General features: G+C 48.3%; 1 long non-coding RNA gene across 3 annotated transcripts; it reads left to right on the top strand.

The window, feature by feature from the left end:
• Positions 1 to 2,170: 2,170 nt before the first annotated feature.
• On the top strand, positions 2,171 to 23,479 carry LOC106010653 (uncharacterized). 3 transcript variants are annotated; one of them, XR_015449676.1, is made up of 5 exons: positions 2,171 to 2,288; positions 14,117 to 14,192; positions 14,672 to 14,799; positions 15,282 to 15,396; positions 17,405 to 23,479. It is a non-coding gene; the product is annotated as an uncharacterized LOC106010653 (long non-coding RNA). The 3 variants fall into 3 exon arrangements; XR_002387832.2 differs by lacking the exon at positions 2,171 to 2,288 and adding an exon at positions 2,295 to 2,514; XR_015449675.1 differs by lacking the exon at positions 2,171 to 2,288 and adding an exon at positions 10,836 to 13,887.
• The last annotated feature ends 2 nt before the right edge of the window (positions 23,480 to 23,481 follow it).

The raw sequence follows: 23,481 nt of genomic DNA, 5'->3' as shown, positions 1-23,481 counted from the left end.
GGTTGCTTGTGCCTTTGCCTGGGGATGTGAATTGTCCAGAAACCTCCTGTTCCAGATCTATCTTTTCTCTCCTCCACGGTGCCACCCTCTAGTGTGATGAGCAGGTAGCATCTCTGTCCTGTGGAAGTGGAGACTACAGTAGGGCCGAGGACACAGGCCCGAGCCCCAGGCGTGCTGGAGACAGTGAGCCTCCTGCTCAAAGCCCTGCTTGCTTTTTTATTTTCCTCCAGAAAACTGATTCGCAGATGCTCATGTGGCTGTCGGGCGAGGCCTCCCTTCCCAGCAGTTAAACGTCACCAGGAGACCGAGGTCCCCCAAAGGTGGAGCACAGGGCCTCGAACGTGCCTCCTCCACTCCCCTCCTCCAGCCTTTGCCTGCAGCATGGACCCCTGCAGTCCACGCAAGGTGCAGACCTCAGGGTGTTGGAGGCCATGCAGAGGAGAGGGGCCTGGTCCAGAGAGCTCGCCGGCCAGCACGAGAGTGAGCCCTTGTTTATAAAAAAAACCTTCGAGCTGTGTTTTGGAGGAGGCAGAGACCCCGCCTTAGGCCTGGCCTCTGGCCTTGATGCAAGCAGCTGCCCTAATTAGGCTGGATTCAAGTGCTCTGCCGTCAGCCCTTGGGGTTCCAACCCCAGTCCCAGTTTACACTGCTCATGGCTCCAGGCAGGTTGCTCGATTCTCCTCACTCATCACTTCATTTTTCTGAATTAAAAAAATCATTTTTATTCCCTGGGATCAAGGGCCTCACACGTGCTAGGCAAACGCTCCACCTCTGAGCTCCACCCCTAGACCTCTATTTGGAGACAGAGTCCTGCTAAGTTGCCTCGGTTGGCCTGGCCTCCAACTTACACCCCCGGTCCCAGCCTCCCTCGCTAAGTACTTAAGAGACTGGCCCATGCACAGTAAGTACTTGCTGGCTCTTAGTTCTTCTTTTATAACTTGTTCATAGATATTTATTTCATAAACAATGACTGACTCCTAAGTGTATGGGTTCTCCTAAGTATGTGGACTCCTCTTCCTGTTTGGTTCTGGGGCTATGGAGGAAACAGGACAAAATTTCTTCCCCGAGGAGCTAACAATGTAATAAGGAAGTCAGAATTCACAATGGAATCGCACCATGGCTACAGAACGTTTCCCGAGGAGGTGGCGTTTCAGAGAGGACCCACTGCCTCACGCTGTCAGGAAGCCGAGGATGGGGTGGAGAAAGAGGGGGGATAAGAACTGGGTTGGTTCAGATGCCTTTTATTTTCCAGCAGTTCCTGGGCTGTAGATTGGCCAGCCAGAGAAAACATCACTGACGTTACACAGAGACCCTAGATCCCAAGTGGGACACAAGTGTGAAACACGCATCTGTGTAGGGAGTTCATTTTCATCTCTCTCTCTCTCTCTCTCTCTCTCTCTCTCTCTCTCTCTCTCTCTCTGTGTGTTTTCTTTCTCTTTTTGGTGGTACTGGAAAATGAACCCAGGGCCTTTGCACTGAGCTACATCCCCAGCTTTCATTCATTTAGAAACAGGGTCTTGCCATGTTGCCAAATGGCCAAGGCTGAGCTTGAACTTGCGATGTTCCTGTCTCAGACTCCCAGAGTGCTGGAATCACTGGTATGTGCAGCACCACGCTGACTTTTAACAGCTCCTCGTGCAGAAACAACCCTGTCCACGGCGTTGAAAGAAAAATTCAGTCCAGTCCCCCTTTTTAAAAACGTGTTTAAAAAATTATTTGAACAGGTATGAAGCACTTAGCTCTCCTGGATAAGCTGGTTTGTAACCCTAAGTGGCTCTCTCCTGGCCCTGCTCCCCGGCCACTACACTTACCTGGATGCGTCCCTCTCTCTGCACCCACAATTTCACTTTTCCCCTACGACAAATCTCTTTTCTTTTTCTATTCCCTATTAAGAAGACAACCTTCACATTGGAGACCAGAGCGGCATTATTTGTTTAACGTCTATGGTCTGGTAAGTATAAATAAGTCAATCAATCAATCGTCAATTGACTATGGATTTCTAGAGCTATGATTGCTTCTGATTGTTGGAGGGTCTTGCACCGGGAGGAGAAAGGAGGAGGCAGCTTAACATTTCACCCAGCAGCATCCCCCGGAGGAAACCCAGGGGCGAGGCGTCTAATGCGGTCGTCGGGCTCCCTCTGGTGGCCGCTCGCAGACTTACAGTCCCGCCAAGCGCGCTGGTTTGGAGGCCAGAGCAGCGCCGCCCGCCGCCCGCCGCGCAAAGCCCGGCTGTGCGGAGGAATTGGCTGGGGTGAGCTCCGTCGCGGAGGCCTCACTTGGGGGAGAAGGTGGGTTCGACTCTTTTCCGAAAGGACGCTGCGTTTTTGCGCTGTCGCCCGTCCCCTCCCGCCCGGGCTCCGCGCAGGCCAAGGGCGCCCTCTGGCGACGGGGCCCGGCGTCGGCCCGGTGTCGGCCCGGGGCTGCCTCGGCCTTCTCTTCTTCCAGCCGGTCAGACAGAGCGCCATCAGCAAGCGCCTCTAGCCGGCTACCAAATGTATTCGTAATAAAGCCACGGTAAGTGGACGCAGCTGAGCGGGGCAGCGCGAAGCGCGAGGCGCGTGTGCGCGTGCGCCGGGCCAGCCTCTCCACGCGAGCCGGGACCGACCGCTTCCCCTGGCCCCGGCTGCGGTTCCTGGCGGCCGGAGCCGCCCCCTGGCGGTCGCCAGCGGTACAGCAGGAACCCGGGCCCTGGCCGCTCCCTGGCTGAACTCAGGTTCTCGGTGTTTAGTTTCGCTTTTTTTTTAATGGTATTTTAAATGATATTTTTTAAAGTATCTGCTGCGCCTGCGGCCCTTGCTGGACACTGGAAATCTGCCGGTCAGTGCCAAGTCCCTCCAGGAAGCAGTTTCCTTTCTTGTGGGGGTGAACGGGTGGCCAGTGAGAGGCGAAAGCTTGTGCGCACGGCTTAAGTATCACATGGCTTCTCTCACGGGAGGCCAGAGTAAGGAAGGAGCAACCGGAAGGTGGGTAGCAGGCAGGAGGCAGATAGACCTTTCTCTCCAGAGGTGGAGGAGAGCGGCCCGGGGGCAAGAAAGGGGTCCAGGAGGCCGTGAGCCCGCAGCTCGCACGCACTGAGACTGGAAGCAGCCTGCGTGGCCAGCGCAGGAGCACCCTCTCGCCTGGAGTTCAGCCCGGACCGCTGGGTCCTGGGGCTGTCCGCACACTCTGTGCCCTGGGTGGAAAACGCTGCTCGTTCCTTTCTCCTCTCTCCTCCCTTCCGCCTTCTCTCCTCCTCTGGTTCCCTTTCCCCCTTTCGTCCTTTCTTCTCCTTCTTTTCCTTCCTCCAACCTTCGTCTCTTTCTGTCCTCACTGGCGTGGCTGAGCCCGTGCTGAGCAGAGCGAACACAGGAGCCAGGCGGGCGGGCTCGGGAGGGCAGGCGGCCCCTCTTCCCTCGGGGCTGGCGCCACAGCAGGTGTGGCTCTGCTCTGTCCCGCGGCCGGCCTGGCCTCACCCTCACCCCGACGTGCGCACGCGCACACACGTGCACACGCCCCCCTTCCTGGCCCACCCAGCCCCGCCTAGCAGACTAATGCTTCACCCCTTGCCTTCCCCGGGCTCCCCCCCCACTTGAGGCTGCTGTGAGCCTGCAGACGAATCACAGGATCCCGGGACAGTCGGCCTGTCAGCCCGCCCGCGCTCTGGTGATCTACTGCCACTTAGGAAACTGCCTCAGAACCCAGTGATTTAGAACAATCGCCGTTGTGTTGCATGCACGTTGTGGGCCACACGTTCTGCAAGCTCACCAGGGAGTTCTCTCGTGTGGTGTAGACCAGGGCGAGGGAAGTCTTCGGCGGGCACATGGTCAGGAGGGTCCCAAGGGGCGTCACCCACACACCTGACGCCTCAGCGGGGACAGCTGGGAGGCGGGGCTCAGCAGGAACTGCCCGGGCGTCCTCAGCGCGGCCCGGCCAGCAGGGCCATCTCGGGGGGCCTCTTACGTGGCAGGCGTCCCCCACCTCCAAGGGGGGTTGGGGAAGACGCCGAGGGGAAGTTGAAGGCCGCGTCTGACAGCCCCCATGTTCCCCGCATGGCCTCTGCCCGTTCTGCTGGGCAAACGAGCCCTTGTGCAGGAGGCGCAGACAGACTCTTCCTGCCCCTGTAACTTCGGGCACCTACTTCCACCTTCCCCAGCCAGCCGCGGTGGTCTTGCAGACACCAACTGCCGTTCTAGTGAACAGAGCCTGTCCACGAGCGTCCGCAGCCCTTTCCCCTTTCAGGGCCCAGCCGCGAGGCAGGGCCCGGCCCTCCTCCGCCCTCTGCCTTCCGCGCTCTGCCTTCCTCGCTTTGGGCCTCTCTCACCCTGGGCTTGGCCCTGAAACAGCCCCGTCTTTCCTGAATGTCGGCTTCTCACCTCTGCTCCTCTTTTCTCTCAGATACAACTCTTAACTGCAGTGTCTTTAAGAATCATAACAAACTTAAAGTACACACATGAAGCATTTTGCCCTTTCAATGTATTTGTAGGGTTTGACTTTATATTATGAAAGCGATCTCAAATCCAATAGAGAGGGAGAAAAGCCTAAGAGAGGTGACAGTGACCTATTGTTTTAAAAATGTATATTTTTGTGTGTATGTCCACCAAAAATGTCAACAGTGAGAGCCACTTTGTTAATCGGTCAAAATATGGTTTCTGGTACTTCTTATTACCGCACCCTAAAGAAAAGTGCTGATTGGCCGGCCGGTGGCTCTGGGGCTCTAGAGCACTTTGCAGGCACCCGGCATACACGTTCACAGCGCAGCAGCCCCAGGAACTGTCAGACGGGCCACACCCCCACATGGGATATTTTCCTAAGAACGCAGGTGATTTAGCCTAAGAGAAAGCTCTCTCCTGCTTTCTGAAGATGTCCCTGTTGCCCATCACAGTGATAAAAATCCAGGAATTGTTCCAAGATGGCGCAGAGCTAAGGCAGAGGCGTGGGAGAGGTATCCGAGCCAGGGCCACGGAGCTGGGTGTGCCCAGCCTGTCTGGACAGGGTGACAAATCGTAGCAACGGCAGGGGCTTCACCATGGCCACAGCCCCCTTAGGATCGGCGGACAGACGACTGGGGCTGTTGACTTCTGCAGGTCACAGTCCTGGGTCCAGAAGGGGAAGGGAGGCAGACTCCCAGGAGCCAGGCGCTGTCCCCAGCAGGGAGCAGGACACGCAGGGCTGCGGGCACCAGGCCCTGGCACCTTGGCTTAACGCCTGCCTTGCTGGTCCTCCAGCGAGGCTGTGGTCACCATGGTGACCAGGGGGCCAGCAAGGGCTGCGAGAGCATCCACGAGGCTGAGGGAGGCCTGGGACGAAGCACAGGCAGGCACGGGACTTCCTGTCCTCCTGCCCCCATCCTGCATCCCCACATGGCCATGCACTAGAGACCTTTACTTCATTTCCACTCCCTGAACTGACAGCACCGACCTGTGGGATCTCAGCCAAGTCCCGAATTCCTCTGGGCTTCATTTTCCCCCCTGGCCCAATTGAAAATAAGGACAAAAACCCTGTTCAGTACCCACCCTTTATTCCAGCTAGACTTGAATAGAATGCATGTAATGAGCTCTAAATATATATGCCAGGCACTGTGCTAAAACCATCCGTTCTATTGTATATGCTCTTCCAACAGCCCCCATCTGAGGCAGACTCATGGTGTATCATCATCCGTGAATTTACACCCAAGGAAACTGAGGCACAGAGAAGTTGAAGAGCTGTCCCAAGTCGGTAGAAGGACCAGGACTCGCACCATGGCTGGCTGTGGACTTGCAGCCACCCTGCTGTGCTCTGAGCCTGAGGCCCTGGAAGGTCAAGGCCAAGCTTATTTCTCTGTAAGGGACCCAACTGCTGCACAGCAGGAAAGAGGCAGGGCCTCCACTGAAAACCAGGGCTTTTCTGACTAAAATCCACCTCTTCTGTACCCTGCTGTAGCAGTGCCCATGTGCTGTTTATAGCAGCGAACTCCTAGAAGCATAAATGGAGATGTCCAATGTTATGTGGTGTAGCTATACAAAATAACAGGCCTTAAAATTATATGGAAAAATATTTATTTATGGCCAAAGGTGTTCGAGATATACTGATGTAGAAGGCAGTTATGAAGCAGTATGCAATTTCAATTTACATGGAAAAGGTAGTAAGAGAGAAGAGTGAAATACAATTTCTAGCCCATTATATCGCCGTAAATGTAAATGGCCTGACAATACCAACGCTGATGGAAATATGTGGAAATGAGAAACTTTATCTACTGCTGCAGGGAGTGCATATTGGCAACAACCCTCTGGAAATCAACTTGGCAATCTTGAAATGGGGGTAACCTTCAACCCAGCAATTTCACTTCTAAAAACACATCTTGGGAGAAATTTACAAAGTGTGCGAGGAGAGATTACGGCTGTAGCTCAGTGGTAGAGTAGGCACCTTGTATGCATGAGGCTGTGAGTTCAATCCCCAGCACCACACACACACACACACACACACACACACACACACACACACAAGGAAATTTGGGTGGGGGATTTTCCTTGCACCATGCAAAACACTGGTCTCAAAATAATAAAATATTGGAAACAACCTAAACTTTAACAACAAAAAAAGCAAACCAGTTAATGCCACATATATCAACATGGATAGATCTGAAAACAATGGAAATAATAGGTTGCTGATCAATACACACAATAATTGCCATTTATGAAAATAATGCAAACACACATACCAGACACACATGCATATTACCTTACCATTTATCCATTCTGCTAGTGAGTGGTACAGGTTAAGAGCACACTACACTTTCTGTAGTAAAATTTTTTCACCCCCTTTCCCCAAGGGTGCTTTGATCTTTGTAAAATAAGAAGAGTATATTTCCATTGGAGAAAATGCTCCCCAAATATTCATAGTGGCTTTTAGTGTTGAGATTAAGACAATTTATATTTACCTTTCTTTGAATATCTGTATCTTCTAAATTTTTCACATTGAACATCTATTACTTTTGTACTAAGAAAAATAATTTATATGCAAATCCTTGTTGAGTCTAGGACCACTATGAGGAGTTCAGTGCCCCCCTATATTTTTGTCACCACACTTTGTGGTAGCCAATCAGTGTTTCTACTCAGAAATTCAATGTTAGCCACTAGGGGAAGATAGTTAGAATTAAAACCAGCTCTCATGCAAAATAAAACAAAAAGAAGTTTGGTGCCAGGGCTGACATTTACAAAACTCCCGCGGCCAGGATCAGCCTGCTTATGGAGACTCCAGAGCCTGACTGCCTTGAGCAGAGCCATGACAAACTCAGCTTTTGGAGCCACATGTGAGACAGCAGTTTACACCTGCATTTGAGTCCTCCATGGGCAGGGTGTGTGTGTGTCGCGTGGCGAGGTAGGCGCTGGGTGCCATGTTGGAATGCTCGCAGCCATACTCAAGAGGGAAGGAAAGGCTGCTGTTAAATAAGTGATTGGAGAACTTAGGAACTGCAAATGCAGTGAGTGATTTGAGGGTGCAGGGCATGTTAACAGGGGGATCTGGCCTGGTTTGGGAGCTCACAGGTTTCCCCAAGGAGGCGAGTTATGCTGAGACCACAGCAGTAACAGGAGTTGGCTGTAGGAGGGAGGGAAGGGGTCCACGTAGAGGCCCTGAACATTCAAAACAAGGGGCACAAGGGATTCACAAATCTGAACGAGGCCACGGTGACTGGGGAGTAGAGAAAAGTCCATGTGTTCAGCTTCTTTTTCCCCATTTTATTTTAAACACAAAAAAACCATTACCCCCCCCCCCCCCAAAGCCACACTTCACTAGAAACGTTACTGAAGTCTTTCCAGAGGTTTCAGGGAAAGCAATCTGTGGACACAGTGCTTCCTGGGAAGTGTGGAGGAAGGGACACGCTGGCCAGGGAATTAAGACTGCTGAGTCTCCTCAGCTTGCGATTGCAGCCATGTTCCAACCTGGCCCCTTTGCACCTTTTTAGGAGCTTGCTGATTTGATGTCCTAAACTCCCTCTTGCTGTTTCCTGGAATACAATTTTGTCTTTTAAGTGGACTGGAAATTCTGTCACCCCGATGGGGTCCAGCCCATAGGAGAGAGGCTGCTCACAGGGACAGCCTTGGGGCACATCTGGTGCTGATGAAAACAGGTTTCTTGCCTCTGCGGGGCAGGCTCTGCCATTTCCCCAGGGGTGGAGATTTCCCTCTGGGTTTGGCCCTGAGTGTGGATGCTGTAACCCAGTAAGGTCACCTGAGAAGTTTGACTTGTGACCTTTACCTGGGCGGGGGCAGAGTGTCCACCAGAGTGATGAGGAGAGTGGGCACCCACATCGTGGGGACCCCACCCTGACACCCACACTCCAGGCACGCGGGGACCGGCCTGGCCAGAACCGACTTCTGCCTGTTTGGGGACAGCTTGCAGGGTGGATTTCTGAAAATTGCCTGTTAATGTGTGTTGCTCATTTATCTGCTAAACTTTTCCTTTTTATTACTGAATCACAAGAACTTCCTACATATACTATGAATATTTTCCCTATTTTATGCATCCTTTTAACATTGTTGAAGAAAAACAGAAGGTACCAAATCCAAGCAGCATTTCTGGTCTGTTCCCTTAGCCTCTCTCTCGTGTTTCACACGACCGCTGGCTGGTGCTGGGGGGCCTCGCCCGTTACTCTTTCCCCCTAGGCTTTCATACCATCACATCCCTCGCTTTTTCTCCCCTTTTGTGGCTGGGCCTTCCTGCTCTCTCTCCTGCCCTCTGCCCACTTAAACACCCAGGACCCCCAGGCTTTTCACCAGGGCTCCCTCCTGCTGCGCTCTCCCCAGCGGATTCCCACCTCCTCCCGCATTTCAGTTACCCAGTGACCACCGCGGCCTGGTGGCTCCCACTTCTATGGTGTCACTTCCGGTCTCCTGACCTGCAGACTCCAAGGTCCTAGAGTCCTGTGGACATCTTTCCTTGGGTGTCTCCCACGAACCTTGAAATTGACAGAAATCACCATCTTCTCTTTTCCTCTCTCCTTATCTTCACAATGGCCGCACCATCCATCCAGCTGCCTTGACTCCTGCCTTGCTGCCTTCCGCGCCTCCAGACACTCAGCCAGGATCGGAGAGTTTGCCTCCTGAAGATCTTCAGTTCCACATTCTCCATCTCACACCTGCAACCCCAGTTCATCTCCCTCTGGACTGCTCCAGCAGCCTCCCAAACCTTCTTCCCTTTAACTCCACTGCAGACGGAGTTACCTCCCAAAAAACGCATCTCATCAAGCAAATCCCCTGTTAAAATCCTTTAATGGCTCTCGTTATACTCAGGGTAAAACCTAAATCCCATTATAAAGGGTGCCCCATCTGCTTCTCTGCTCAGCTTTTCAGCCCTTCTTCTTGCTTCTTACCTTGTGCTTTTCATTAAAATCCGACAGGACTATCATATTTCACTGAGTGTGGAAAACTGGCATCATTATATTATGTGACGTTAAGAAACATGCTAACAAGTAAAAGTATAAAACATCTTATATTGTATGGCATATCAAATTGTGGAGATGCTGAAGTGGGAGAGAAATAATGGGTTCTGTATCAATAAAACACTGTTCTTCTGTTAGCTCTGTAGAACCAGCTTCCATCCTACCTGGGCCCTTCCATCCGAATTCTGCTTCTTCCTCCCCTGTTAGGCTCCACCCCACCTTTCTCTCTCTCTCTCTCTCTCTCTCACATACACACACACACACACACACACACACACACACACACACACCTTCAGTAAAAATTAAGCATTAGGCAAAATTGCTCTGTTGCATCCATCCTCCTTTTTTCTGAAATCTCATTTCCTTTCCCAACTGAGCTGAGGTTTGCAAGGGATCTTGTTGAGGACTGGACTTTAGTTTTGACAGGAAGTGTCCTTTTTCCCAATATCAAGCTTGCAGGGATCAGAGCTGGATGTAAACCATGGTACGGAGATCTCTCCTCTCAGAGAGGGCTGGGACTCCAGCGGCTGCAAGCAGCCCCTACCCCTGCCTACCCTCCATCCTGCAAGCAGCTTTCTGGTGAGCAGACAGTAACTTCTACCATGGATCCTGCCACTTGCTCTTACTGGTGCAGATTAGTAAAGCAAATCCAAGCTGCATCGTTCCATCCACAAGTACGTCAGCACACATCTCTAAACAGCAAGACTTCTGTAACAAAACCCTGTAAAACCACCATTCTACGCACAATATCAACAATAATTCTTTAACTTCATTATGTATTACTGCAGTGTTCAAATTTTCCAGTTCTTTCATAAATTCTTGTTCAAATGCTGATACAAGTAAGGTCCATACATTGAAATTGCTGCTGTATTTCCTGTCTCTTTTAATCTGAGGGTTCTCTGCCTCTCCTGTTAACAAATTATTTGTCAAAATCAAGTTGTTTTTCCTGTGTCATTTATCACATCTGATTTTTCTAGTTGCATTTCTGTTGTAGATATTTAACATGCTCCTCTGTACCCTGTATATCTTCTACACCATTAGTTCTGGCTAGAACTCAATCTGTTTCATGTTGGAGATTCTGATGAGCCTACTTCAGCCAGGTGTGGCAGTGCAGACCTGTGATCTGGGAGGGTGGAGAAAGAGGATGGCAATTTCGAACCCACCCCAGGCAATTCACTGACAGCAGGGCAATGTCTCAAAATAGAAAATAAAAAGGGCTAAAGATGTAGCTTGGTGCAAAGGCCCTGGGTTCAATCCCCAGTGGTGCTTTAAAAAAGTAAAAGCTCTTCAAATTTCTTCTTGTCTTTTTGTGATTTTCCTTCATTGGGGATTGCAAATGATATACCATTCCATTTGTTATCTAAATTAATTCTACAAAAAATTCTCCAAAATTAATATTTTGAGTATGCTAAAGTACGCTCCCCATAAAAAAGGTAGGAGCAATGCTTGAATTCTTTTTCTTTTTTTTTAAACTAATCTTCAAAACTATTATTTGAAGTGAGAAATAATAACTCAATGAAGTCTCAGTTTGCTAACTATAATTTTCCCTGTGAAGAGAGAATGAAGAAATAAGGGGTGAGGGATTTAGCTTGCTGCCTGCTGCACAAGTGCAAGGACCCTAGTTCGATCCCCGGTACCAAAAAAAAAAAAAAGAAAGAAAGAAATGTTTTGTCTAGCTAGTGTTCTCTGTACTTTAGCATTACCATTATTGTAGGTACACGGGGTATATACATGTGGGCTTCCCTGGACTGTGATCGCATGAAGCCCCATTAACGTTTAATGCCCGAATTACAATAGGTGCACCTTGGAATGGCATGGCCACCATGTGTCTCCCAGTTATTTGGGGTGTCTCTGGTGGGGACCTCAAAGGCAGCCACCCACCCACCAATCTGCTAGCGGCAGTCTCCACAAACAGCTGCCCATTTCTCTTTCCTGCCCTGCAGCTTCCCCTGGTGTAGAGTCCCAGGCTGTGCAGACACATCAATGGGGCTGCTTGCTGCTACCTGCTTGGTAGCTTTGCGAGAACAGCAACACGGACCACCCAGGAGGGATGGCATACGGGCGGGCAAGGTGGGAGCAGTGGCTGTCTCCCAGTACCAGGCCAGCCCATTGCTGGACCCCACCCTGCAAGCTCGTGCGCATGCCCTCAGGGTGCGGAAGAGCTCAGTCTGCTCTGGCTCCCCATCCTCATCCAAGGTGTTAGAAAGATTTTAGAAGAGTTCCTCTCTGGGTGGTTCAAATTCCACATGCAGCCCAGGAGGAGGTCTGAGGCCGTCTTCTACGCCATTCCACACGATCCCGTGGGCGTCCAGGAGCCAGACACAGGAACATGGTGACCCGCGTGAGGGTCTTAGCGACACTGAAAACATCGCATGGCACAGCCAAGGCCCTCTGTCCAGCACACGCGTGTGCACACCAGACTCGCTGACTGGGGTAATGGTGAAGCAATACCATTAAAGCCAGAAATACTAACTGAAAAGGAATTTAAGTCAGTGTAGAAAGCAAAATAACTGAGAAAGTACCAAAAAAAACACAACCAAAACTACTTGAAATTTCATTTAAATGTAAAATCATCGTTAGCTATACAAATTCTAGGGATCTGAAAGATTCATTTTTGATGACTATTCTTTCAGCAATTTACTCAGAAACAAAAAGAAAATTAAAAATTCATGGAAACATTGTTAGCCAAGGAGAATAAGTGTGATTTAAACAAATTTGGGAAAATATTCCCTAATCTGGAAAAATTCTAAGAAACATATCAAATTTAGAAAACTGCCCTAGGATTCATAAATATTTCCATTCATCCTCATACTTTAAATAAGAAAACATGGGAAGTTTAAAAAATGGCTGAAAGGCACATAAAGTTTGCCGGAAACTTTATTTTTTACTGTTGTTTTCAATTGGTTATTCTTTGTCACAGGCTCTCAGCCCACTTAATTTTGAGTAAACCGGAGCCACTTCCGTAAGTGCAAACTGCCCTGGGACAGCCTGGGCCCTGCAGCTTGGTGCCCTTAGTAACAGGATATGGCAAACAGCATGGGCACTCGGTGCCGTTATACCTCGTCCGGTCAGATGCCACCAGCCCACTGAAGACATTTCCTCACAGATGCCATGGTTTACATCTAGATGTCATCCCCGCAGCCTGACCCACTCCAAGACAGGGCTCGGGAAGGCGATCGGAGCACAGGACACCATGCCTGATGTGCTGGCAGGTCCCCAGGGTGTGACCTGGACGGGTGGCCCTGCCTCCGTGACTCCCTTCTTGGTTCTCTCCTCTCCTTCTCCACCCAGGCCCTTCTGCCACACCATTTGTGCCTCAGGGTCACTGACCACAGCCCAAGTAAACCTGCCCCCTTTTAAAGTTGTGGCTGTCGGGTACTGTGTCTCAGTAACAAGAAGCTGGCTAAGACAGGGTCACACAGCAACACTCTGCCCACTTTGTCTTGGCAGTGAGGCTCCTTCAGCAGGCTGTGCTCCATTCATGCCTGTTTATAAGCTGCCCCTGGGGGAAGAGATGCCAGGGTAAGGTTCTGTCGGTTATCCTCATCCCTGGAAGCATTTCAGCAGGGGACCCAGGGATGACAAATGCCTCAGCCACAGGTGGCAAAGGCTGCTCAGAGGCTAAAATCCGCTCTTCCTCCGACTCCCTGTGGCCCAGTTGGGGAAGGCATGGTTCCTGCCCTTTCTTCTCCTTTGGCCTTGGTCTTGGTGACTGCTCAGTGCCAGCTCCCGGGCCGAGGCATAGTGTTCCAGCTCCATGAAGATGGGAGGGGACTGGTGTGCACAGGCCGGAAGTCGCCCGCCCTTGTGGGACATCACTTCATTTTCTGAAGCTCTTAGAGAATGGTGGAGCTGGCCATGCCCTTTGGACTTCACCAGGTCTGCTTCTCTGGCTGGAATGTGGGTCATGCCTGAACTATTTCTGCAAATATAACATCTTGCTTTTCCAAGACAGAAACCACCCATAAACCCACGAAGCCATGAGGCTGGCATGCAGATCCAGGAGCTGAACTGCCGGGCCCTCATTAGCTAGCTAAGGTTCAATACCTGCCACCCACGACTTAAAGGAGGAAAGATTTCTTTGGCTCACAATTTCCAGTGGATTCAGTCCAGAGGTGGCAGACTTTAGGGCAGAAACACATGGTGGAAGGAAGGTGGCAGCCAGCGAGAAGCAGAGCGAGAAGGAAAGGGCTAGGGCGGAGAAGACACCCTTCCGGGTCCTATCCCCAGCCCGGCCCCTTCTGGCCACACCTCACCTTTGCAGTGAGACCTCTGGGGGGTGTCTCGCAGCTGAGCCATAGCTCCCCTTTTCTGGATGGTTCCCTGAATGATTCTGATTGTTACCTGAGATCCTCACCCTGGCCAGGTGTTTCTTACTAAGACTCTGGCCTTGAACAGCCCAGACCAAGGGGTCTGAAGCCAGAAGCCCCCAGCAGCCCTGGTGCTCTATTCCAAAGTTCAGGATGCACTGAAGAAGGCCAAGAGCTTCTGTGAGTCTCAGGTCTGGGGAATGAGTGAGTGCAGAGCCCGCGCCCGTGAAATCAATCAAGTAGCTGTGTGTGTGTGTGTGTGTGTGTGTGTGTGTGTGTGTGTGTGTGTGTGTGTGTGTGTGTGTGTGTGTAGTGAAACATAGAAAATAGATTATTTTAATTGCTAATTGTACTTGAGACCCCTACCAAGATATTTTTAAAAATGTGGCCTAAATGTTCTCCTCAACAGGCGCAGTGAAGGAATTACAGTTTATTCAGAGGCTGACGTGCAGCTGCTGATTGGAGTACAAAGAGCAGTAATCAAGGTGGTTGTAGTTTTTTTCATATGGCTTTTAACATTTACAAAGAAAATGATTTCAAGGGTACACACTAGAAAGAAACACGTCTGTAAACAGTTCCCAATCAGCCAAATACTCCGATTACAGTGAATATTCCCTCCACCCCATAATCAGCATCTCAATGCAATGTGAATTATTCTTTTGTTCTTGACTCTGAGGGGAGGGCAGGAAGGGTCAGACCGAAGGGCAGCTTGCTCTCTGAGACCGCTGGACCCGGACCCAAATCTCTCAGCACCACCCAGCAGGGGAAGGCTCCAATTCTGGTGAAATGAGCAGAGCCAGGGCTCGGGAGGCCACATGGACCAAGCCCGCAGCCGGGACCCCAGGGGGCTCCTTTCCATCCCTGGGGTGGGTGCTCAGTGAGTGCACTTTAATATGGGTGAAATCCAGAGAGTGAGGAGAGTCAGAAGTGGAAAGCAAGCCTGTGCACCCCCTGTGCTTTACAGAATTCTCACCCACTGCGGTCTGAGAAGCATGGCCTTTTCCTGGAGTCTGGAAGCACAGCGGTGTCTCAGGAGTTTGCGATGTCACTCTGGGACGGACCCGGACCGAGAGTCTCAAGGTCACTGGTCAGGTAGTGTGTTCCAATCACTCCTAGACGTGGATAGGGGCATCCCCCGCTCTTGGGGGATGGATGATGCCATTTAAGGCTGCATCAGGACAGTCAATCACACAACTGTGAGGCCCATCCTTAGGATGAATATTCTTAAAGCCAAGCTTCCTTAAAATCCCTCCGACAGATAATGGCTCCCAACATGGCTGTGACCCGCAGAAGAACCCCAAGGGCCACTGACAAGCCTGCAGACAGTGACAGGAGCCTGCTGGCTCACGTCTTAAACTTGGTCTTTAAGCCAAGCCTAGCTCAGGACAAGAAAAGCAATGTCCATCCTGGGCTCCATCTTTCCTATTTTTATTCTGATTAACTTTTCCAGATTTAACTAATCCTCGCCATCCTCCTGGGATGTCCTACCCCTTCTGCTTTACTCTCTTGGCTGAGGAGGCAGAGTTTTGGGGATTTCAGATTGACTCTCCTCCCTAAAACTGTCTTTACTCCAGGCCAGGGAAACCACATGAGGTCTCAGCTGCAGCGAAGAACGTGTATCCTGACGATGTTACCCAGGACTGGACAACGACCCAGGGCAGGTCCATGGGCTCACCGGATAGGTGGTAGGTGAGTTGAGTTTGGGCCAGGCCTAGCTGCCTCTGTGCAGTGTACCCATCCGGGACTGGTGTCTTTCAGTTCTCTGGAATCAGTGACAATCGGATTCCAAACACAACCGACCTTAAAACCCCTAGACTTTGCTCCTCTCCTCAGTGTACAGAAAATGAATGAAGGTGGACCCTTTGGAGAAGTTAATACCACCCTCAAAGACTTAACAGGTGTGGGTCAGTGTCCCCAGGACATCTCCATTAGCTCACCCTATGGAAGTAGCAGGTAGGTCGCTGCATGTCCTTTTTCTGATTTACCATTCTTTTCCCTCATTTGCTCCTGGCCTTGCTGTTCCTCCTGCACTGCCTGCACACAAAGCACTGCATTCTCTACAAAGCAGTCCACTGGGAATTCTTCCCTTCCCATCTGCCTGGCTTGCTGCAGCATCTCCAAGTCGGCTCACAATCTCTGCTCAGTGAGGCGCCCCTCAATGACCCCATATAAAACCGTCACCTGTTCAACATGTCTTCTCCTCCCGTTTAATTTTTCTCCATAAGACTAATATCCAAAATATTATGATATTTGCTAGTTTATTGTATCGCCTTTCCCCTGTATCAGCATGTAAGGTCCCAGGGAGGGCAGGAACTCAAAAGATTTTCACTGCTATATTTCCATTCCCTAGAACAGGGCCCAGTATATGGCAGGTACTTCATAAATGTGGGCTAAGGAAATAATGTTGACTCCCTCCCCATCACTATAGCAACCCAGTCTTTCCTGAATGCTGTGTTACCACTTCCGCATCCACCTCCCACCAATCCCAACCTACCTGAAAGGCTTCTCAATTCCTATAGGCCCAGTAATGCAACTAAGATAATACGTTTTAGGCAGATTCTCTTTTTGTTCTGTTTCAACCTGGAGGGTCCTTCAAAGAATCTAATTCATCATATTGATCAAAGTGACAGCTGAACTATTGTTTTAATACAATGCTCAATTCATTTCGTTATTAGTGTGATTAATGTTTTCACATCTATTGTCTTCAGTGAAACTGGTTTGTAGATTCCCCGCTTCTCTGTTATCTTCTACCACTGACAGGATTTGATGTCATCACTAAGCTGTTTTTCCAAATATTAAAACTGATTTCTTCCTCTTCCACTCCCCAGCCTGGGAACCATGGATGTGGTCCAGGAATTGGAAGTTTAACTGAACACATTCATAAAACTAAGGAAAGAGTCATTTTGGGGAGGCAACTATGCTTCTTCTGTGAATATTAGTCTATTCAGTTATTATCAGTTATTACTGGTATTAAAGTAAATCTGGATTTTTTTAAAACTCTGGTGCTGGGGATGGAAGCCAGGGCCTTGCACTGCTAAGTAGAGCTCTATGCCTGAGCTACACTCCAGCCCCTCTTATGACGATACTGATGATTAAATATTTTCCGCAAACATCCTGTATTTCATTCATATATCCTGCTGGAGCTCTACAGAGTCTTAGTTTTTAAATTCCCCATGTCTGTCTTTGTATTTCATATTTCACTTGTAATTTTAGCTCAGATAAATATTCTTTTTCTCTTGATTAAAACTGTTGTTTGCTTTATTGTTTTTCAGAGACTAGTTGATGTTTTATTCTACTCTGTTATCTCTAATTCATTTATGTTTCCTTTTATCATTTTCTTATTCTATTTTCCTTAAGATTATCTTATTTTTCTGGGCTGGGGATGTAGCTCAGCAGCACAGCGCCTGTCTGGCAAGCACAAGGCCCTGAGTTTGATTCCCGGTACCAAAAAAAAAAAAGATTATCTTATTTTTCTAATTTATTTAACTGAATCTTTTATTTCATGTCTTTTATAAATAATAAAAAGCATTTAAGGTTAGGAATATAATCGTAACAATATCCTATAATTTTTGATCATGCGGGGAAACAACCAATACTCTACAGTGTACTGTGTGGCTAAGTTATGCTGTTCGGTGGGTCAGGTGGATTAGATACATTTTTGACGGATGACATTTTCAATTTATTATTGGTTTACCAGGATATGACTCCACTGTAAGTTTAGGAACATCTTCCCTGGCAAATAGGAGCCCTACATTTCTACTTCTGGAAGTAACAGCCAAGACCCTCCCAGAGGACTCAGCTCCTGCAGAACAACCACAAAATCTGAACAGGACACAGAAGCAACTACCCGCAGCGCTGGGGAACAGCAGGGGCAGATGGCTTTGCAGAGGTGGCGAACCTGTGTAAGACCGAGGGCCTTACCAAACGCTCTGAGGAGCTGACTGCAGGGAAGAACACCTGGGAAGGAACACACCGGACAAGTTGGAAAGTAAAACAGACCTTAGTCTGGCCAGACTGCACTCCCAAAGCAAAGTAGCTTAGAGAGGCGACTAGCCCAGAGTCCAAGGCTCTTTTTTGCAGGGGAAGTTAACAGGCGAAATTTACAGAAGAGGAACAAAGGTTAGTGGTCAGCTGACACGTACTGATGGTCAGCAGATGTTTGTAGATTGTTCTATAGATAGCGGTGTCCGGAACATCAGTTTCGAACAAAGAGTTGAGTAATTTACTTTGGGACCTTATGGCTGATACAGATCTTATCTAGTGTCCTGGGACTAACAAGCATCTTTATCTATTTACTCACATTTACAGTTGGGGCTAGGGGAGTTTTATGATTACAGAGTTATGCAGTCCCCCACCTGTGGCACGCATGCCACAGTGGGCCATGTGTTATTACCAAAAGCTCTAAAAGGTTCACCATCACTGGCTCCTAGTGAAGACCGTGAGCTGTCGGGAGGGAGAGGAGGGTCACAACTCAGTCAGTCCCCATGCCCAGGTCTTAGCTGGAGGCCAAGAGAAGCCTGCACTCGGTGCACACGGCAATACCAGGGACAGACACGAAAAACACCTGCAGCCTGATTTTTTCTGAAAAATCAGAAAAGTGGACACTTAAAAGAGAAAGAGACGCTTACAAGGGGAAAAGAGAGAAGATCCCAACTCAGCCTTCCCACGTCTCTGACTGAACCCTGACCCAAGTACCATGGAGCAGACACAAAATGGCTCAGCTGAAGACAGCAGCAACCACAGAAATTCCAAACCGAGACTTCCATCCAAGAAAAAGAGTGTGCGTTCAGGTCGAGCGGAGACTGATATCTGCTAACACAGAGGAAAAAGACTCCTTAGAGAAAAGAAAAATCCAGAATCTCCACAAACTAACTTTCATAATACTCAGGACACAATCCAAAATTACACGATATGGAAAAAAAAAAACTAGGAAACATTCTTAACAGAAAAAAATTCAACCAAGCCCAACCTTATAATGAACCAGATGTTGGACCTAACAGAAAAGGATTTTGAATTTGCTCTTCTAACTCCCCTCAGGGAAAGAGCACAACCATGATTTCAAGGACTACAAACACCAGCAGAGAAATGAAAGTCTGAACAAGGAAACAGAAACAGCAAAGAGGAAACAAATAGAAACAAAGAACCAAACTTAAAAAAATACAATTTCGTAAATAAGAATTCACTTACTAGACTAAAAACTGAATGACTGTGATGGATGAAAGAATAAGAAAACGTGAAGATCGATCCACAGAAATACACTAGGTGAAGAGGGGAGCAGAGAGGGAGAGGGAGGGGCAAGGACTGGAAAGAACCAGACCCTTAGTGAGCTGTGAGATGACATCAAATGGTAAGTTATATGTGTAACTGGAACACCAGAATAAGAGGGGAGAAAGAACAGAAAAGAAACGCTTGAAGGAATAACAACTGAAAGTTTCCCAAATTGGTCGAAAGACCAAAAGCTGCAGATACGAGACATATTTCACAGAAGGAGGCCAACGTCAAGGCACATCTGCTGGAAGCCGCTGTGGTCCAAGTGTGTCCCGAACAGGCTTTCTGTTGGAAATGCATTTGCCAGTGTGATTATGTTAAGAGGTGCAGCCTTTAGGAGGTGATTCAGTCACGAAGGTGAAGCCCTCAGGGATGACATGAGGACCCTTACAAGAGTCCACTGGGTTTGTCCCCATCGATCTCTTCTGCCCTGTGACAACACAGTGTTTGCCACCTTTATCATTCTGTCTTCTACCAGGTAGGGGAACAGCAACAAGATGCCTCCTGGAAGCAAGGAACAGACGCACATGCCCCAAACCTGTACCTTGATACAGAAGAACAACAATCCAGTGTCAGCTGACTTTTCTCTAAAAACCAAGGAAAGCCAAAGAGAGTACAGCAACATTTTTACAGTCCTGAAATCAAAACAACATCAAAAACAAAAAACCACCTGTCAACTCAGAGAAACTATCACTTAAGAATAAATGTGTGGGCTGGTGTTCAGCTCAGTGACACAGCAAGTGCTTAGCACGTATGGAGCCCTGGGTTCAATTCCCAGTAACCCCACCTCCAAAGGCAAAATAGAGAGAGACGTTTCATTTAAAAGAAAATTTAGAGGATTGTTCACCAGCAAATTGCCACTCTAAGAAATGCTAAAAGAAATTTCTTCAGAGGAAAATTGATACCAGTCAGAATTCCAAGATTTTCAGAAAACAATGAAAAACAGGAATGTAAATACTTCGATCAATGCAAAAGAAGTTATTTTGCCTTTTTCCCTTTACCTTTGTTTTCATAAACAATAACTGTTCAAAAATTGTAATATGGTCTTTGTGGGTATAAACCAACAGAATTGTGACATGCTGGTATGCTCATCAGACAGACCACATTTGCTGGCCATAAAACCCACCTCAATACATTTGAAAAGTTTGAAGTCCTGTAGGCCAAGTGCTCTGACCACAGAGGGATTAAATTAGAAACCAGTTACAAAGAGAAAACCAGGAAGATTCCAAATATTTGGAATTTAGTACACTTCTAAATAATTATTGGGCCAAAGAGGATTCCCAGGAAGTATTAGAAAATATGTTATTTATATATAAATATGGTAATGAAAATATACATGTCAAAATTTGTGGGATATAGACAAGGCAGAGCGTACAGGGGAATTTATAACTTTAAATGTTTATGTAGGAAAAGGAAGGTCTAAAAGTCAACCTAACCCCAAAGCCTAAAATAGTACAAGATAGCATAAAAAGAAATGGAAGTTATACACAAAGCAAACAAAAAGAAGGAAAGAACTGAACAGAAATCAATAAAATAGAAAAACAATAACCGTGAAAGCTCTTTTTATGTTTCTTTTTGGACCCGAATTGAATCTAAGGCGTCACACATGCTAGGCAAGCTCTACCACTGAGCTACACCCCCAGGCTTTTTATCTTGAGATAGGATCTCTCTAAATTGCCCAGGCTGGCCTTGAACTTGCTGCACTGCACTGCTCCTGAGGAGCTGGGACTACAGGCATGTGCCACCAGCAGTGGGGAAGCCAACAGCTAAGTCCCAGAAGGTGCTGAAAGGGACACTGCCCAGCCCTTAGGTGCTTGCTGCACAGATGGTATGGCTGGGTGTGAAACAGAAATCCGAGACAGTAACAGTTCAGATAACCACAGACACCGTGTGGGTTAGGAGTACGGAAGAAAGGTGCCAAGCTGGTGAGCAATTTGTCCCCACTCGATGCAGAGCAGACTGGGTCAGGGGCACCAGCACAGGCGGGGGAGCGAAGGCTGCAGGCACCCGGTAAAGCATCCTGACCTTTCCCACGCTGCTCTCCTGCAGCGTCCCCTGTGCAGAGCTACGGCGGAAGCTGCTATCAGCACCATTACTCAGCTCAGCGTTATGTTCAGGTGCCCACAAAGGATCCACGGCAGCAGGGCCACTCATTTCACCAGCGCTGAGACACAAAATTGGACCAAGGGTAACCAAACGCAAGGGAAATTTCACCCGCCTTACAAATCCACTGAGGCTGCTTAATTAAAAGGGGGGTCGTTAAAGCAATAGTTAAAAGGCTTAAAGGCACCTTGTGTGGGGGAAGAAATTTAAAACTTCTGGAAGCCACACTATTCAATAAAAATCCGGGCCAGGGGCCAGGGTGTGCCTCTCTCTGAGTTGTTGCCCAGGGAGGTCCCCAAGGCCCCCCAACCACACAGGCCGCTGCAGTTGGCTGCACCCCACAACGGGACGGTGAGCCCCTATTGCTGAAAACACCCCAGGCTCTGGCTGGAGGACCCGGAGAAAGCAGGCTGTGACTGGCTGGCAGCTTCCTAGCATTCACAGCCAGAGTGCTATGCGGGCTGCTAGAGAACTGTCCACCACGGTCCTGCCCGGTTTGGGCCTTGAGTGCTACACTATCAGCGTGCCATGCAGGGTGCCTGCTGCTGCAGTGGTGGCACATCTGGGTGGGCTGCACCTCACTTCCCACCGTCCCACACAGAAGCAAGCCCGACCCACGCACACTTTGTCGGGCTTCTGCATTCTTGATGGCACTGTCCTAGGGCTGAGCACCAAACCCTGCAGCTGTGACACAGCAGCCAGGCTCAGGGAATGCTGCAGAAGAGAGTGCAAAACATGGTGAGAGCAGAAGAGGGCTAGGCTGCGGTAGAAACTGTCCTCCGAGCACCCAAAGCCTCCATGTAGTAGCGGGCTGCTGCCAGCCGTCCAGGGGCCTCACCAGGTGCTGAGCTGTGTACCTGACTACAGCACAAGGTGGCCCACCACGGCATGACTCTAAATTATATGCCCGGGAAAACATTCTTCAAAAATGAAAAGGGGGTAGGGTCATGGGTCAGTGGAACAGCACTTGCTTAGCATACATTAGATCTGCAGCACTGAAAAAAGAAAGAAAAAATATATCTCATCACTAACAAAAACTAAAGAAATTCATCAGTAGGAAACATGAACTGAAGGGAAAATAAACAAAAGAAGTTATTCAGGCAGAAGAAAAATAATCCCGCAGGAAACACGGAATTGCAGGAACAAAGGAGCAATCAACGGGCAAATACGTAGGTCAATATAAATTCGCATCACAGTTTGTGACAGCTAAAACTTGGCAACAGCCCAAATGCCCATCAACTGGAGACTGGATAAAGAAAATGTGGTTTTTTTATAAAATGGAGTACTACTCAGCCATAAAACATGAGAAATTAGAGACATTTATAGCTAAGTGGATGCACATTGAGGCCATACTCTTAAGCGAAATTAATAGGACACACATGTGTAAATACTGAATAGTTTCTCTGGTGTGAGAAACTGAAAGTGTAAATAAGGACTAAAATGTATAATAGGTAATGTGAAATAGGAAGAAAAGGGGCAAAGGGGAAGGAAGTGGGAGTGCTAGGGGAAAGGAAAGAAGGGAATGGGATTAATATGAGAAAATGGAAAAATAGGAACAAAATCTTTGTAAATAGGGAGGAATGGAGGGGTGGAAGGGAGGGCTGGGCAAGGGTGAAAAATAAGAACCAAGAGAGACTATGTAAAGGTGCAAATTTGCAATGATGAATGTCATTATATTGTATACCTAAACTGTACCAATGATTAGAATGAATAATCGATAATGCAAAATAGGAAGAAAAGGTCCAAAGGGGTAGGGGTAGTGGGAGGGGCAGGGGAAAGGAAAGAAGGGAAAGGAAAAATGATGAGAAATGGAAGAATTGGAAATAAAGTCTTTGTAAATAGGGAAGGGTGGAGGGGGTGAAGGGAGGGCTAGGAATGGGGAAAAAATAAGAACCAAGATGCATCATGTAAAGGTACAATTCCCAATGAGAAATGTAATTGTGTTGTATACCTACAATGTACCAATAAAAGAATTTAACAAAAATTAAATAAATAAAATAAATTCGCATCATCTCTACACTAGTAATGACAATTTGACATTATCATTTAAAATGTGTGTGATATTAAACATATGGCAACATTACACAAAGTCTGACAGAGGTCAATGGAATTCATGTTCTAGGGTTAGCACCCTTGGAGCAACCAAAAAATAGCTCAGGATTTGCACACAGCAGGAACAAGGTAAGGAGGCGGGGTGGGTCTTCCAGGGTACCCACAAAGAGAAGGCGCAAAGAAGTGTCTCACAAGTCAGCAAGGAGAAAAACTTGTTCTCTTTCTGTCCGTAAAGTCACAAAGAAAATGACTCAAACACTACTGATAACCAGTTATTCAAGGCTCAATCTGTAAAGTACCAGTCACCAGGCCTCTTGGGTAACCAGGTGCCACTACCAGATGATCTGGTTA

Source organism: Heterocephalus glaber, unplaced genomic scaffold (genome assembly GCF_053883595.1).
Source record: "Heterocephalus glaber isolate CG9 unplaced genomic scaffold, H.glaber_assembly_v1.0 deba00000768, whole genome shotgun sequence".
In the NCBI taxonomy this organism is placed as follows: domain Eukaryota; kingdom Metazoa; phylum Chordata; class Mammalia; order Rodentia; family Bathyergidae; genus Heterocephalus; species Heterocephalus glaber.
This window is presented reverse-complemented; position numbering and strand designations above follow the sequence as displayed.